At 30.8% G+C, this 16,734-nt stretch overlaps 2 protein-coding genes across 8 annotated transcripts in view; one reads left to right on the top strand and one right to left on the bottom strand.

The window, feature by feature from the left end:
- Positions 1–16,734, bottom strand: part of LOC148616842 (ATP-dependent RNA helicase DDX1-like) — a 206,856-nt gene that overhangs the window by 101,657 nt on the left and 88,465 nt on the right. The window lies entirely within an intron of this gene.
- LOC148616843 (uncharacterized) overlaps positions 1–16,734 on the top strand; it is a 37,783-nt gene that overhangs the window by 12,689 nt on the left and 8,360 nt on the right. For 2 of the 7 annotated variants that reach the window (XM_088583966.1, XM_088583965.1), the window contains exon 1: positions 4,455–4,737. The exons of 1 other annotated variant lie outside the window; for it this stretch is intronic. The gene's annotated coding sequence lies outside the window, so the exon portion shown is untranslated. Of the gene's footprint in view, positions 1–4,454; positions 5,024–16,734 lie in introns of those variants that run through there. 4 more of the 7 variants (XM_088583964.1, XM_088583963.1, XM_088583961.1 and 1 more) reach the window with 2 other exon arrangements.

Below are 16,734 nucleotides of genomic sequence, written 5' to 3'. Positions count from 1 at the left end.
TTAAATTCTACTTAATAGTTTTTCAGCAGAATAAAATATAGATCACTCAAAAGGAAGTGAAATATAATTGACAAGAATAGGATCCTTTTGAGTATAAAAACTATCACAGAGAAGTCAGAGAACTTTGGCGACAGGGAAAAAATGAAATAAATGACTCATATCGACTACCGGCTTCAAATCACATCCAGATTATTACCAAAAAGTTATGCAATACTCACATAAATTTCAATGTAAATTTCATATAATGTTTAAATTTACAAGAAGTAAAGTGATTTCTATAGTCTTTTAAAATAATAAATATCATAGTAGATATAATTTCACAAGTCAATCTAACGTGGTTTAAAAGACACAACACAGAATTAAGCAGCAACAGACCCAACAAAGTTAATTTCATGGTTCTCAGGCAATTGTACATGAAAACAAGTTAAGGAGATCTGCATAACTCTTTACTTTATTGTCAAAATAAGTGACAATATTCAGACATAAAAAAATGAAGGTGCAATATTTTTTTATTAATATGGCAATAAAAATGGTAATGAAGCTATTCTTCAAATGTGATGAAGTGGGGCCATTGTGAGACCTGAAACTGCTAATGAAAACTAAGTTTGAAGTAAATCAAAGAATTTTTTCTGCATGAATATAGATCCGTTCAAATAGGGTTTGTAAATCATTCTAGTTTCATTTTCTGTACCTGAATTTTCTGTGTAAAATGTTTTGAAATCCTAAGATTGGTCTGCATTTTATTGTTTACTTCAGGGATCTTTATGCTTTATGGTGCAAAAGCTTCTATTTATTGCCTTCATTAACATTTTAATCATGCAGAATGAATTTTTATCATTTTTTATCATTATGACTACAAGAGGAAGATTTTTGGCTTTTAATACTCAAATCAACGCCCTGCAAATGACATATTTCCATGCATTTGAATGGTAGACTTGGACCCATTCTTGTGAAAACCACAAAAATCACATGACGAGACTTACATACCCTATTGTCCTTTATTCCTTTACAGTCACAGGCATCTATTACACACATTTCACGATAACAAAATTGTGATCAAGCGAGTAAACCTTCCTTTGAACAAGACTGACATTATTTAGCCAGACTGTTGTTAACTAAATACCTCACATCCGGCAAATTAACATATCATTAACTCTATTACTTATTTGTAGGTTCCAGAGTCAGACACAATTACTACCAAATTTCAAGATTACAGAGAACACTAGATTTCACTAGTTACCTTTTTCAAAATTTGCAAGATTCTTTTATTAACCTGTACATGATACATGCACTTAAATAGCATATTTTCGTTTGTTCATTCCAATTAGTACAAAAGAGAGGAAATTCATATTTAATTAAATGGTAAGGACAAAGCAACTCATTATAAATCTCATTCAGTTCCGCAAACAGGTAGTAAAGCACTAACAAGTCTAAAAATAAGAAGTAATTCTTATGTCATCTACCCTCTGAAAGCAAAGAAAAATGAGAAAAAAAGGTCTATGTTTACAATGTCAATGTCTCAAAACAAGTAGAAAGACAAAAGTGATGCATCATCTTGTTAGTAAAAATTTGATTCCGTGACCTTGACCTTGAAAATCAACAGGGCTTTAATCTATAAGTGTGTACAAAGTTTTAACAATATCCATTGAAGAATGATGACAAGGATGTCACATTTGGATGGATGATATGATCTCTCTCACTTAGAAATGAAATAATAAACATAGTTAACCATGTATGCTTGGCAGAAAAATAATTGTTTGATTTACCAGCAGACAATATTAACATCACTGACTGCGCATGTATAAATATCCAAGTCAACACGGTAAAGGAAATGTTATATTTATTATTGAATAATCAGTATATTATTTGTTATTTCTCTAATTTGCTTCAATTTTCATATCGCTTGACCGTTGTGAAAAAAATGTTCTAATCACTAGTGACATTTTTGTTCTCAAAATTTGATTGGCTTAGAAATAGACTCCATCTTGAATCACCTCAATTGCCATTGTAGTTATATTTCAGTTAAATAAGACAATTTTGGTGTTTTCTTACCTTAAATAAGAATTATGAAGGGACTCTGGAAGATTTGAAGTGAAAAAAATCTTTGAAATCGTCTGGTTTCCTTTGTTCGAAATGTCTATGTTTGTGTGATGTCAATATGTTTCTTACGAATCGGAATCATAATGTTTTGCGAGCTTTTCATTTTTGGGTATTTTTGACGTTTTTAAGGCATGAAAGAAACAAAATCTATACTCAAAGCTTGTTGATTATGAATTTCTCACATCTCGTGAAATGAATTTTATAGTTCGAATAGCTCGGCAAGCCTCACGATCAAAACTATAAAATTTATTTCACTCGATGTTAGAAATTCCATAAACAACTCGTTATTGTTGTAGTTTACATATATAAAGGGAAATATTTACCATGTTCTTGTTTTCACTATATTAGAAACATTTGGGGAATCACAAAAAAAAAGTTCACCAAATTAAAGTCCAGATGTTTAACATATAATTATAATTCTATAAATTTGGAAGACACAAAAATAAAGACCATGAAAATTGAATACCCCTATTCATAGAGCAAATCATGAAATATGGTATACACAAATATTTCCTCCATCAATGTAGCAAGTCAATATCAGATACTTATGTACCATGGTTTAGTAGAGAGTAAAATCTAAATAATACTCCCAATTACATAAGTATTAAATAAACTTTGGTAAATTATACCAACTCTGTCTACTAAATTTTGAAGAAACAAAAAGAAAACAACGATAGGTGAGGTTTTTTAACAAAGTGATAAAATTTGCCACATTGAAGTAAAAGTTGGATATTAGAGTAGATCCTACATACTACACTGAGCATTCTTTTCTGTCATCTTACAAAGTCATACAGACATATACACTTTCAATGACTTTTCAATGTTTAAAATGATGTGAAAACAGTATGGTTAAATTATTTTAAAAAATTTTGACATAAAAGATTGAGTGGTAAAATTACAAACATCAATTGAATAAAGCCTCTCTAAAGGGGAGATATATTCAATAGAAATGAAAGGTAATACCAACTGGTAAAATCTACACAGTAGTCAAAAGTTGGATTGGTCTAAAAGAAGTCTGTATAACAAATGACAATATCAGGACAAAAACTATACAGTTACAAAACCCCAACAATAGTCCTGACTTGGTACAGGCATTTCAAAGTAAAGATGGTTAAACTAAACTTTATAGTGCAAGGAACCTCCCATGTTACAGGCATTTCAAAGTAAAGATGGTTAAACTAAACTTTATAGTGCAAGGAACCTCCCATGTATAGAGAATTTTTTTTTTTTTAATATTACAAAAAAAAAACAGTTTGATAACTCCCAATTTTTTTGAAATAAGAAAGAATGTTAGCTAAGCATTAATTATATCTTACAGTTTTTTTTATATTTTGCAGAATGGTGAAATTTCCCACAGAATCCACATAAAAATTGCCATGACTATAGGTCAATTATCTCAAAATCAAGTTCAGTGACCAGTTTTTTTTATTAGAATTCTAAAGTATGTTCACTCAAGGTCATCTTCCAGAAAAACTGGCAAAATTTATCTTCTAAAAAAATATAAGCTATGATTTACCTTGAATACTTCTAAAATGTTACATGAAAAATTGTATACATATACACAGGAAAATTTGCAACATATGTTATCATATGTGTTTAAAACATATGGATACATATGTTTTGGACCTACATGGAAAAACAAGTTTTTGTGCAATAAAAATCATGAAAAAAACAACAACAACAAAAAAAACAAAAACCCTACAGAAACATGTTTTCCAAAATCTTATGTAAACCATACCTTTATCATACATTTAGTCTTTAAAACCTCATAATTTTTATGTACTTGTTTTTCATGTACTGATTTGATAGCCTTACTAGTAAACATATGTTTTACATGGTGGTCCTGAATATATGAAAAACACATGAGAATCACATTTTTTTTCAGGTGTTTTCAAAACATGTGAAACTATTCCTGTGTACTACTAGACATTTCCAGGACATTTTTCCCACTTATAAACAGCAATACAATTTTCAAAGACAATCAGACAATTTATTAAACTACCAAAAAGGAAAATGGATTTAATGAATTGTAACAAAATCTATAACCATCTGAAAAATCTAATTCACCTGAAGTTCAATAAGATAAGAACTTTCCAGAATTTTCTAGAACAATTAAGACACTTTACAGAACCCTGTAGAACAATTAAACAATTTCTAAATCTATTTGTAGAGACAAGTAAGATTAGAAAATTGGTTGTAATGAATAGACAGTGCATAATACTAATTTCTACAACAACCTGAAAACTACATTCATCTCTCTCTCTCATTATAGGATATCAATATGATTTTGAAAGGTTATCACAAAAACATTCAGAGATTTACAGAAACACTCTAACAAGTTAAAGCAAGATGATAAAAGATTCTAATTGAAGTTTTATCAATGCTTATAATTGCAATGCCTGATTGCCAATAATCCTGAACACCTCTAGCGACCAATAATTACAAGTAAATTAAGAGTTGCTGCGATAAATACATTACTGTACTATTTCAGCATTTGATTCTCATCAATGTTGTATTATGGGAAAAAGAATTGGACAAACATGTTAAAACATTTGTCCAACAAACGCAGGGACATAAAATTGTTTGTTATATCCATGAACTAACCTGAAAGTTATTGGGCGATCTGTACATCACATGGTATTCTCTACCTATACAAGAGTTCTCTTATTTTTTCTTGCAGAAATCGTTTGAAATGGCAATGACAGAATCACTCCAACTCATTATTGCATTTCACTCAGTGAGCAACATTGTGTGAATGCCACTTTATATTGATATACATTAAATAGACGAATGTAACAAGGAACTGGTAACAATTTCCGTGTAAGGAATTCTAGCGGAACTTTATCATTTCTGTCACTGGATTAGATCAGTTTTTTTTTTGTTTTTTTTTTTATTGACAATTTTATCTTAAATTGAACATAAGGTAAGAGCAATATTTATTTATCACTTGATTTGGATGCTGTATTTGATTGCATTATTATTGTCCCAAATGAGACTTAAAATATAAAAGAACAAAGCTTTTGATAAAAAAAAAAATAATAATAATTTTTTTCTTTCAAAATGATGACTATTTAACAAATAGTTTTCATGTTTAAGTACTCAAGGTGATACTGACATTAGTTTTTCTTTACAAAGACACTAGATAAGAAATTTTTATTCTGTAAAAAACTTAAATATGTTTCATTCAAACATAGACAATAGCCTTGTTTCCCGCTACCAGCAATATAGAAATAGGGTAGGTAGGTAGGTAAAGAAATTATTTTATTTTCAAAACATTTTAAATTGTGTTAATGGGAATACAATCTGAACTTTTACAGTGCTTTCAAGAGCCAAAATTTTTAGGATAGGCATAAAAAAAACAAAGATGAGGAGAAGGGTAACAGGAAACAGACATACTTTTTTTTTGTCTTATGAGGCTGAAGAGATGGAGTTGCTTTTAAACTCATTAATGACTGCTAATGAGATTGATAATGAAAATTGGCAAACTTAGTGAAAATTCTAAAATCAGTTCTGAACATATTGGGTTTTCATGGTCAAATTACATTAACCCATTAAATTTTTCTCCAAATACCTCATAAATACTAATAATCACTGTTAAAATTTGTCATGTAGGTCTATATAGAAGAAATCATATGCTTTTTTTTAAATTTACCTTTGAAAAAAGGAACATTACTACACAAGTACAAGTACTAGAACAATTTTTATACATGCAAATTCATAAAATTAAAATTCAAGGAATACCTTTGAATTTGTGTTTACAAATAGTTAGGAATATATGAAACATAGGCAAAACTTAAAGCAACCAAAATTGCAAAGTTGATTGCACAAACCAAACTGCCCTCATTCTCATTTCTGCATACCTGAGGCAATTCTACCTTATAAGCAAATCCACTATGCGTATCATTAGCCAAACACTATCATTAAGATACCCAGTAGATGTAAATATCTTGACATATAAGGCCTTGATCAATACATTAGAAGGAACTCAAGGATTTCTAACAGTAATCTTGACTCGTAATAAGGCTCTTTTAAGTACTTCTAAAGTATTGCGTAGCACCATTTCAAAAGGGAAACGTAATATACGCAGGTGTCTTTTGTTGGAAGTTACATTAAATGAGACATAAATTGTAATCTTATAAAAAAAAATTCCAATTTTATTTCTTTTGAGCATGAAACTGCTAAGTCTGCATGCAACAATCAGAGTGAGAACATGCATATTGTGAGCATGTTCAGAAACTTAACAAAAAAAAGGGGGGTCCATAACCAGCAACCTAAATGTCTCAAGAAAAATGTTAAAAAAACATAAATTACATTTAGTTGTTTCAATAAGACAATGCTTAATAATAGATTTGTTTGTATATTGTTTTCAGAGTGCTCTTTACAAAAAAAAAATTTCATAAAGTGGGGCACCCATCATTACTCCATCAAAAGGTGTACAAAATGGCAGTAAAATTTTATTCTATATTTAAAACATTGATGATCATCAGAACTGAATTAGTCAGTAAATTTTTCATTTTTATTTCAATGTTTGATAACAGAATTTTTCGGAGTCTGACAAACATGGCATGATAAATAGGAAATATCTTTTAACACAAAATTATAGGAGATAATACAGGCGTACATGTATATCATGACCTGAATAAAAAAATCCACATCATAGTCTGATGCTTTTAACTTTTGGTTGGACTAAAAGAAGTTGAATCTCTGAAAACAGAGTACCTGATACTACAAATATTGATATTGAAAATACCATGATGAATAACAATTTCTTTGTGCACATTAATTGACATTTTCAGTATCAAAATTTCAGGAATAATCTCTGCATCAAACTATAGTAATTTTCTACTTTGAAGATCAAAGTTTGAATTTTTCTTGGTAAACAAAAACATTATTAAAAAAACAACCCTATCATATTATCAAAATTTATAAATTTACATAAATAATTTCTGAATTTGTAGTTTTCGATTTGACATAAAACTCAGTTACAATTGCATATGAATTGATACGAAAATTTTAGTCTTTTTAAATAAAATCACTGAATAGTTTTCCTTGCATTGTGAAAATTCAAACTTTTAAGTGATGTAAAAAACTAATTATTTAATACTGAGCTTAAGCCAATAAATACCTATACTTATTTTTAAAATGTTTGTTATATAAACATAACTATCTATAATAAGAAGCAGAAATCAAAACATTCATTCAAAAGTGTAAACAAATTCATCAAATTTTAAAGATAGGAAAATATATATTTACTTTTGTATTATCATAAAACCTAAACAAAATGTATCTTTGCCTAAATGTCTAAGTCTAAGAAAAGCTTTTTGACAAAGTTTAAAATTCTAAGAGAGTACAAACTGTGTAAGTATTATTATTGGTGGGATACCAATATTTTTTTTTTTCAAGGGTTTGGTAAACCATGAAATTTAGTTCCCAATGAACTGTCTGATAGAGTTACAAATCCATGAATTCAAGAATCCGTGGACGAATATTTTTTCCTTAAAGAACGCAAAATGGTACCCATGAATAAAAACACCTACACAGTACATCATTATGGGTTGAAACTTGTTTCTAGTGCATTTGTACAACAAGATGTTATTTCAGACTGTTTCAAGAGCAATTTTGGTATAGTTTAGTAAGGTTTCAATTACATCAGGGTTCAATATGGACTCATACTTAGTACAATCAGGGTTCATCATGGACTTGGTTTTAGTATAATCAGGGTTCATAACGAACTTGTTTTTTGCTCAATCAGGTTTATTATGGACTCGTTTTTTTGTACAATCTGGGTTCATAATGGACTTTTTTCCTTATGATAAGGAATCAATTTGGACTTGTTTTTAGTACAATCAGGATTAAGTTAGGTTTCTAGTACAATTTGTACAACTACAGGATGGTTAGGACTGGTTTTAAGTACAGGATAAAGAATGACTCGGTCAGGTTGCTGGTAGAATCAGGATTCAGTTGGGACTTGTTCCTAATACATTAACCATTCCATTTTGTTTGGCATAATTTTAAGTACTTTCAGGTTTCAGTTTTGACTTTCAGGGTTCAGTCTGGAATCATTATCTAAGAACAATCATGGTTCACTTTGGACTTATTTTTAGTACTATCTGAGTTCAGTTTAGACAATATCCACCATACAAGAAACTTGTACAAACCACTGAAAACTATAAACAAATCTTCTCTGAAACTATCTATCATCTAACAACTATGATCAATTCAATTCATGTGTCAAGCATAGAAAGAAAGAAAGTCAACAATAATTGGATTTATCTGTACTGTTATATGTCAAACACCTATAGATGGCTGGTAATCATATCCTTTAATAGTAATTACACAATCTATTTTCGTTCACCAGCGAAAGGACATTCATAGGCCTGGTGCTAATGAATAAAGTTCTATATAAGATCAAATACTGTACTTTTTCTATTCATTTTAATGAAAGAACATTGACTGTTAATATGAGATTCGTTGTTATACTTGCAACATAATTACCTTTTTGTTGTTATTTTGACAAATTGTCTGTTTATCTTGGCGACTAATAATTCTTTTTTTTAAAACGCAGCATTTAGTTTTGTGAGAACAAAAGTCATCATTTAAAACTAAGTGCACATATGCTGCTGTTGATGAAGGCATCAAAGACATTCATAGGCTACCTATCAATATATAAGGAAGAGTAATCAAGGGAACCAAGGTTATAGCGGTAATCAAAAGAATGTAATCCAGGGACAAAGACCAGACATGGGAGCATGGACCAGGTGCACCGGTAGGGTAAGCGTCCTCTGCTTTTCTAGAAACACCCGCCGAGTTGCTCATAAAAAATCAAGTCCGGGGTAGACAAACGAGGGAAGGAAAACTATGACCCGTTGAATAAATCAGTTTTCATGGTGCTGATGGATACACCATAAGGACCCACGAGTTCATGATAAGGACCATAAAAAAGGAGATAATAATTGGTTGTTCATTCACATTACTTTTCTTACTTTCCCAGCTGAAGCAAGACACAACAAAAAAGTCAATCATTGAAATACATTCAACAATAACATATATATATATATCATATGATGTGCAAAATTCGATTTTTTCCTGAAAATATATCAACCACACCCCCTGTTTTTTGGCATAAAAAAAAACCATAATTGTACCCAAAATAGGATTTTTTTTTTCAAATATATGACAGGATTCTTCACACAAAACAAACATTCTACAAACAATCTGCATACAATATGTGTTGATGTATGGATAGGCAATAGGATAGACAATCTTGTCTTGTCTATTGAAAAGGTTTGTAAAACTAGAAAAAGTTTGTATATTGGTTACCATGGACACAGATATCTAAGCAATTCAAATTAATTTCTAGCAAAATTGGGCAAAAACTGGATAGTAATTAATGAAATCAAACTACCGGGTAGATCTTTGTTTTGTGTTGAAATTAAATAAAAATTGTTGAGTAGCTTCAATCATCTCGAAACCAAAAGTGTGAAGGAAGGGCAAATACATACAGACAGACTGACATAAGGATCACTTAAAACATCCAGCTCATAAATAATGTCTCTTAACAATAGTTTAACTATTGATACTTTTTTATCATTAAATGAGCATTTCATATGTTCATTCTGACATAAAACCAGATGTTGTTAGATGAAAGAATCTTTCAAATATAAAATAAATTGATTCATTTCTGTTCAATCCTTTTCTACACTCTTTCATCCTTTTTTTATCAGAAAAATGACATTTGTCAGCCAAAAAAAACCCTAACTTTTTTACTTGATCAAATCAAAAAAAATTGTTTATGTTTGAAATTAATGACTATTGACATAGAAAGAATAGTCTAAATCTGCAACAATCTAAATTTCAAATAATTGTTTAGTGATCAGTTCAAAGGGAAATTTCTATCAACTTCATACAACCATTAAATATAAGACATTGTTTTTCAATTCTGATTTTACACTAGGTTTATTTCTACTATCAATAACATATTGCAATCCTATGAAGTTTCGTTATATTCATGTTAAAGTAAAGAGTGATTCAAGATCAAAGTAAACTGGATAAAAAAATACAAACAGAAATTTAAAAATATGAATGGAGCCAAATAGACAAAAAATTTTGCCGAGTTTTATAAATTTTACTGGTTACTTTATAATTTCGGACATATTAAAAACATGTAGTACAAATGGGTTTTATTGTTAGTATGATTATGATTAACTGGACCTTTCTTCAAGACCTTCAGATAACTTTTAGTCAAACACCATCCAGCAGTTTAAGAGGAGTTGTACTTTCGATGGTAAAGGAAAACTATTGACCAAACTTTACAACGAACGTGATGACTTTTCATTCAAAATTGTCAACTTTCCTTTCATCTGTGATAACATTCCTTCAGCACCTGCGTATAGAGTGTTCATATCACAACTCATACGTTATGCCAGAGCTTGCCAAGACTAAGCAGACTTTTTGTATCACGCTAGAATTCTAACAAATAGGCTTCTGGAACAGGGTAATGTTGCTACAAGATTGAAGTCATCACTGCAGTAGTTTTATGGCCGTCATCATGAACTTGCGGATTGTTACGGTGTATCCATCTGCACCATGAAAACTGATTTGTTCAACGTGTCATAGTTTTCCTTTCCTTTTTCATCTACCCCGGACTTCACTTTTTATAAGCAACTCGGCGGGCATTTCTAGAAAAGCAGAGGACACTTACTCTACTTTACTTTTGTTACTTTGTGTGTACGATTTTAATTACTCCATGTTCTTAGTTGTGTATGTCTGTTTTCCATGTCTGGTCTTTGTCCCTGGATTTCAATCTTTTGATTACCGCTATAACCTTGGTTCCCTTGATTTCTCTTTCAACATACAAAAAACGTAAATGGATAGACAAGGAAATCCTTAAGTACACATACATCTTACACTCTGTAAAAGGGAGAGATCCCAAAAAATGTGTTTGACTGTTATATATTGAGTTGTTTTTTTTATAACTTTAAAAAGTGTCTGGTTTAGACAGGTTTTGGGATTATCCAAAGTTTGGTTTAGACAAGTTTCACTGTAAACAATGACTCCATGCCCTTGTAGTTTATACCAACTCATATAACCATCAAATAATAGTATTGATTTAAGTTTACATAAATTCCCAAAGAAGAAAATTAAGTCATCTTAGGAGTTCTCATTAATTCCCAAAGTAGAATCTTTGAATAATCTTAGGAGTCCTAATTAATTCCAAAAGAAGTACATTTGAATAATCTTAGGAGTCCTAATTATTTTCCAAAGAAGTACATTTGAATAATCTTAGGAGTCCTAATTAATTCCAAAAGAAGTACATTTGAATAATCTTAGGAGTCCTAATTTTTTTCCAAAGAAGTACATTTGAATAATCTTAAGAGTACATTTGAATAATCTTAGGAGTCCTAATTAATTCCAAAAGAAGTACATTTGAATAATCTTAGGAGTCCTAATTTTTTTCCAAAGAAGTACATTTAAATAATCTTAGGAGTCCTAATTAATTCCCAAAGAAGTACATTTAAGTTATCTTAGGAGTCCTCATTAATTCTCAAAAAAGTACGTTATCTTAGGAGTCCTCATAATGTCCCCAAAAAGTACATTCAATTTGCTTGGACTTGATACAAAACTGTATAGTCTTCTGTCATTAAAACCTGACCAATTAATTAGAATCTGATCTCAATTCACAAACATCTGATTTAATTTGTATTGTCTGTAAAAAACATTTAACACTGTTATGTAATCATTACATAAAGGAAAGCAAATATAGTATCACGTCTTAATTGAAAGATTCCGTCAAATTGGAACAGTGGAAAATTTAGCTCTGAGTACATTTATAGAGCTTCCTGTTTTAAACGACGCAATAGTATTTTATACAACTGAACCGAACAATGTTAACAGTTAGAAGTATGTATTACTGAATTACAGTTTTAACTCAACTTATTCTTAGACCAGTGGCAGACTCCAATATTCCTGAAGGAGGGGACCTACTGTATCATGATTTTCTTATTAAATAAACCAAACTTTTCAAGCATATGGGGTAGCCTCCCCTGAATATGTCTATGGCATAGCACAATGCACATTTAATCAAGTATGTCTGTGTAGAAAAGAAAATGAAACCCAACCATACTCTTCTCCATCAAAATTATCATATACTACAGGGATACAGGATAATTTTGATGGATAATAAATTTTTAGTTCAAAATTGAGCTGTGAGATTTTGTTTTTTTAAGAACTTACATATCTCAGTGTTTCAAAGATGTAACACTAGCAGATTAGGTATTCCCCTGTCCTACTTAAAACCTTGTGAAAATTCTTTAAAATCAGAGACAGCCTGTCAAAGATACCCTTCTAAACAGTAATCATTTAAGTCAAAATCAAGATCTACATGTTACCAAGTTTCATGACGGTAGCTATTATTATCAGACTGCATTATCATAGATAAATTAAGCAAAACAAAAACCAAAAAAAACCAGTAAGGAGTGACTAACATACAAAGAGACTAGTACAAAGACAGACAGACAGATAAATTTTTCTATTCCTTGATCTATAATATCAATTTTGTACAAAAAAAGACTAGCCAGAATTTGATCAAGCAAATTTACATTTTATAAATAGGCCTTAATTCATCAACCAATCATGGTAATATCAAGAATCTGATTCCTTTGGGACCAGGCCTAATCTGATTCTACAGGGACCAGGGCCTAATCTGATTCTACAGGGACCAGAGACTAATTAGATTCCCTCTGTTTGCATTGTCTAGCACATACACCTATGAGAAACTTGCAACAGAATTAATTCAAGAAAAGTGACAATGTTGTGTAATTCTGGAGCAGGTTAACAGAAGTACCCTTGTTGGAATTTCATTTCAATAGCCCATTTATTTCTTCAGATAAAATCTCCTGTCTCACCGATCAAAAGCAGAATCCGTAGGATTTCATTACCATGAGAAGTGATGTAACTTTCATAACCATAAGAGATCTACATAATCTTTCTCCTATCTAACTTATCCTGACTGCATTATACACAAATGAACCATTTTAAAGGGAAGCTCAACCATTCACATTATATTTTCAAGGCTGCCTTAGGTTGTCTTAATAGAATTGTAAAAAAAAATTATCATTATTTATCATCCAATGAAATGAATGTCATGAAAATTTGTTGGTTGGGTGGAAGAAGAAATATTGCATACAATTTTACAATAGATGCTCCTAGCTGCATGTGTAAAGTTCTTAGATTAGACTACTGTATCTCCTCTATCTTTGTGTAGCAGATAGAACTTTTGCATTGCCTCCTGCGCATGATGCCATACTCTTGTGTAAAGAATCATTGAAATGCAATGAACAGATCCATAAAAAGGGGTTTTCAATTTAAGACGATCATGTCAGACAAGATCATATGCAGTCTTCAACTGATGTATTTTCTAAGACACCAGAGTTTACCTTATCTTGACAATAGAATGTCATAGATGATGTTTTCTTATAATGTACTGGGAGATTCCATTTTTAAAAATATAATATCACAATGGAAATTCCTGGGAATTATGAACACTTTCTCTCTCCCTATAGGTAGATTACCTGTAAATCTTGGTGCTTTATGGAAGAAATAGATACTTTCATTTGTTTAAAAATAAAGAGTGGATAAATCTTACTCATTTTTGAAATTCTGCATACAATTGCATTCTTTTTGCAAAAAAAAGAAAAGCCAATGCAAATGTGACATTAAAAATCATATAGTAAATGCATGAATTATCTTTGGGTCATTGCCTACAGAATGATAGGGTTATTGCCTAGAAAATCACAAGTTTATTACCTATAGAATCATATGGCTATTACTATGGTTATTGTCTTGAAAATCATACAGTTAATGCCTAGAATAATATGGATCATAAAGTTATTGCTTACAGAATTCTTTGGTGAATTCCTAGAGAATCATATGGTTCTTGCCTAGAGAATCGTAGAGTTATTGCCTATAGAGTCATATGGTTCTTGCCTAGAGAATCGTACAGTTATTGCCTATAGAGTCATATGGTTCTTGCCTAGAGAATCATAGAGTTATTGCCTATAGAGTCAAATGGTTCTTGCCTAGAGAATCGTAGAGTTACTGCCTATAGAGTCATATGGTTCTTGCCTAGAAAATCGTAGAGTTATTGCCTATAGAGTCATATGACAACTGCCTAGAAAACCATAGGGTTAATGCCTAGAGAATCATATGAAAAACTGCCTATAAAATCATAGGGTGGATGCCTAAAGAGTTGTAGGGTTGTAGCCTAGAAAATCAAAGAGTGGGTGCTTAGAGAATCGTAGGGTTACTGCTTAGAAAATCAATGGGTGGATGCCTAAAGAATTGTAGGGTTATTGCCTAGAAAATCAAAGGGTGGATGCCTAGGGAATCATATGACAACTGACTAGAAAATCATTGGGTTACTGCCTAGAGAATCATTGGTCAAGCCTAGAAAATCACAGGGTAACTGTCTACAGAATCATTGGGTCAATGCCTAGAAAATCATAGGGTAACTGTCTACAGAATCATTGGGTAACTGTCTACAGAATAATTGGGTCACTGCCTAGAAAATCTTAGGGTTAATGCCTAGAGAATCATAGGGTTATTGCCTACAGATTGTCATTTTTCACTATTATAGCAGCATGTCAACTAAACAAAGCCAACCCATTAATCTCACATTTCTAGCTGCATTTCTTCAATCAACGACATACAGCTTAATTGTTTCCAATTTCTATGTAAACGGAACCCAAAGAACAGAGCCATCTATTGCCTAGGGGGTACCTGTCATTCTGCACACATTTCACGTAACTCAGAAAAATGGACCCACATTATAGCTGGCAGAAATCGACATATTAATACTTAAAACCTGACATTTTTCTGATTGTTATATAACATTTTTCCACTAAAACCATTTTTACATGCAACTGAAATATTTTGATTCAATTACTGTTTCCTGTAATGCTTTGTTTCCTCCGTTACCAGATGAAACACGAGCCTGTATGAAATTACTAAACGACAATAATTATTAGCGGAGGGAGATTTATGGTACATGATGACAGAAATTGTGACAGACAATCTCAAGAAACAGAAATAAACTGATCAAGGGGGATAACTCAATATCTAATATGCTTGAGGAAGATACTTCTGATCACGTAAAGTGTTTGTAAAGAAATTTGTAAATAAGTATTTAAAGAGAACGGAAGACAAAGAATATGTTTCACATTGTTTTTTTTTTAATAATTTTCTTCTGGACTTTATTGTTTCAAGTATTTATTTAAATTCCCTCATCCTGCCTCATGGCCCCAAATAAAGAGAGAAAAAGAATGTGTAAAAACAGCCGCTACCTCATGTAAAAATTTAACGTTTCCACAAAAGTGGGATTATTTTAAGCACAAGATATTTGGTATGAAATCCAAATAGATAACGTGTATTATAGGTTAAATCAAAGTATTTTAGATGCCAAATAAATAAAGGAATTTAAAACCTATTTTCATATCAAAACATCAACAACAACAATAAAAAAAACCCAAAAAAGTTATTAAGTAAATTTAATAGGTATAGCATCATGAAATCAGTTTTAATACAACTGAAATAAAACTCTAGATAAAAGTTCTTATTTCCAAATAAGCTTTTACAAATATTAAACAACTGACAAAGACAAAGAATTTCAACAAATTTGAGACAGACATAAAGTTATATCATACCCCTAAGTTAATGAATGCCTTCATTAAGAGGATATTGAAAAATATGCATATACTGGTAATATTTTAATGTGTATTGAACTTTGCGTAAAACATATGGATGAGACTATCCTTCAGCTTACCTAAACAGATTGTTTCATATTTTATATCATTTGTTTAGTGCTATGAGATGGTAAAGGGAAGCAAAGAATTTGGAAATGATACAGCAGTATGGTTTCAATGAAACTTCACACTATACTTTGAAAAAAAAACTGCTAAAATGATAAAAGCTTTCAAGCAACCCAATGCTTTCAATTAAAATCATATTAAATAGACTAAAAAAATCATTTTCATGTTTCTTCAACAAAAAATACCGATTCCATCACTAATGATGCAAAAACAAAAAACAATAATTATAAACAGATCAGTTTAATCAGGTATAGCAAGAAACCCAAAACAAAATTAATGAAGCTTAGGTGAATAATGGTAAAACTAACTACATAATTGCAGAGATAGTTGCCTTGATTATAATTCTGATCAAACAAGTGCTATTAAGCACGGCCAATATATCATTTTGATATAAGAATTATGGCAAGTAACATTTTTGTAATGGTTTGATCTCTCTATCAATTTTAGAGATATTAAATGTCAAAATGAAATGCATTAGCTAACATGGATAAAACAGGCCATTAATTGAACGTGTTTCTATGGATAGATAATTGAATTGTACCATGTACTATATACAAAGCAGGTGTATAAAGATCAGCATCAAAGTCAAGGGTAAACACTATTAAGTATTATTTGTCATCCCTTTGATACAAAGAAGTGTTTTAAAGGCTGTTTGTGGTTTGTTTGGATTCATGGTCAGGTCTACTAATTGTTCCAATCAGTCTGGGAGTGCTGTTATATCCTACATGCAGTGACTGAATGGAACAAGTAGGTTGGTCTATTTTCAGAT

The sequence above is a fragment of the Perna viridis genome, chromosome 5, assembly GCF_037379345.1.
Source record: "Perna viridis isolate PV_CMFRI_1.1 ecotype Kerala chromosome 5, ASM3737934v1, whole genome shotgun sequence".
Taxonomy (NCBI): Eukaryota; Metazoa; Mollusca; class Bivalvia; order Mytilida; family Mytilidae; genus Perna; species Perna viridis.
The sequence above is the reverse complement of the archived record's forward strand: the minus strand, read 5'-3'. Positions and strand labels throughout refer to the sequence as shown.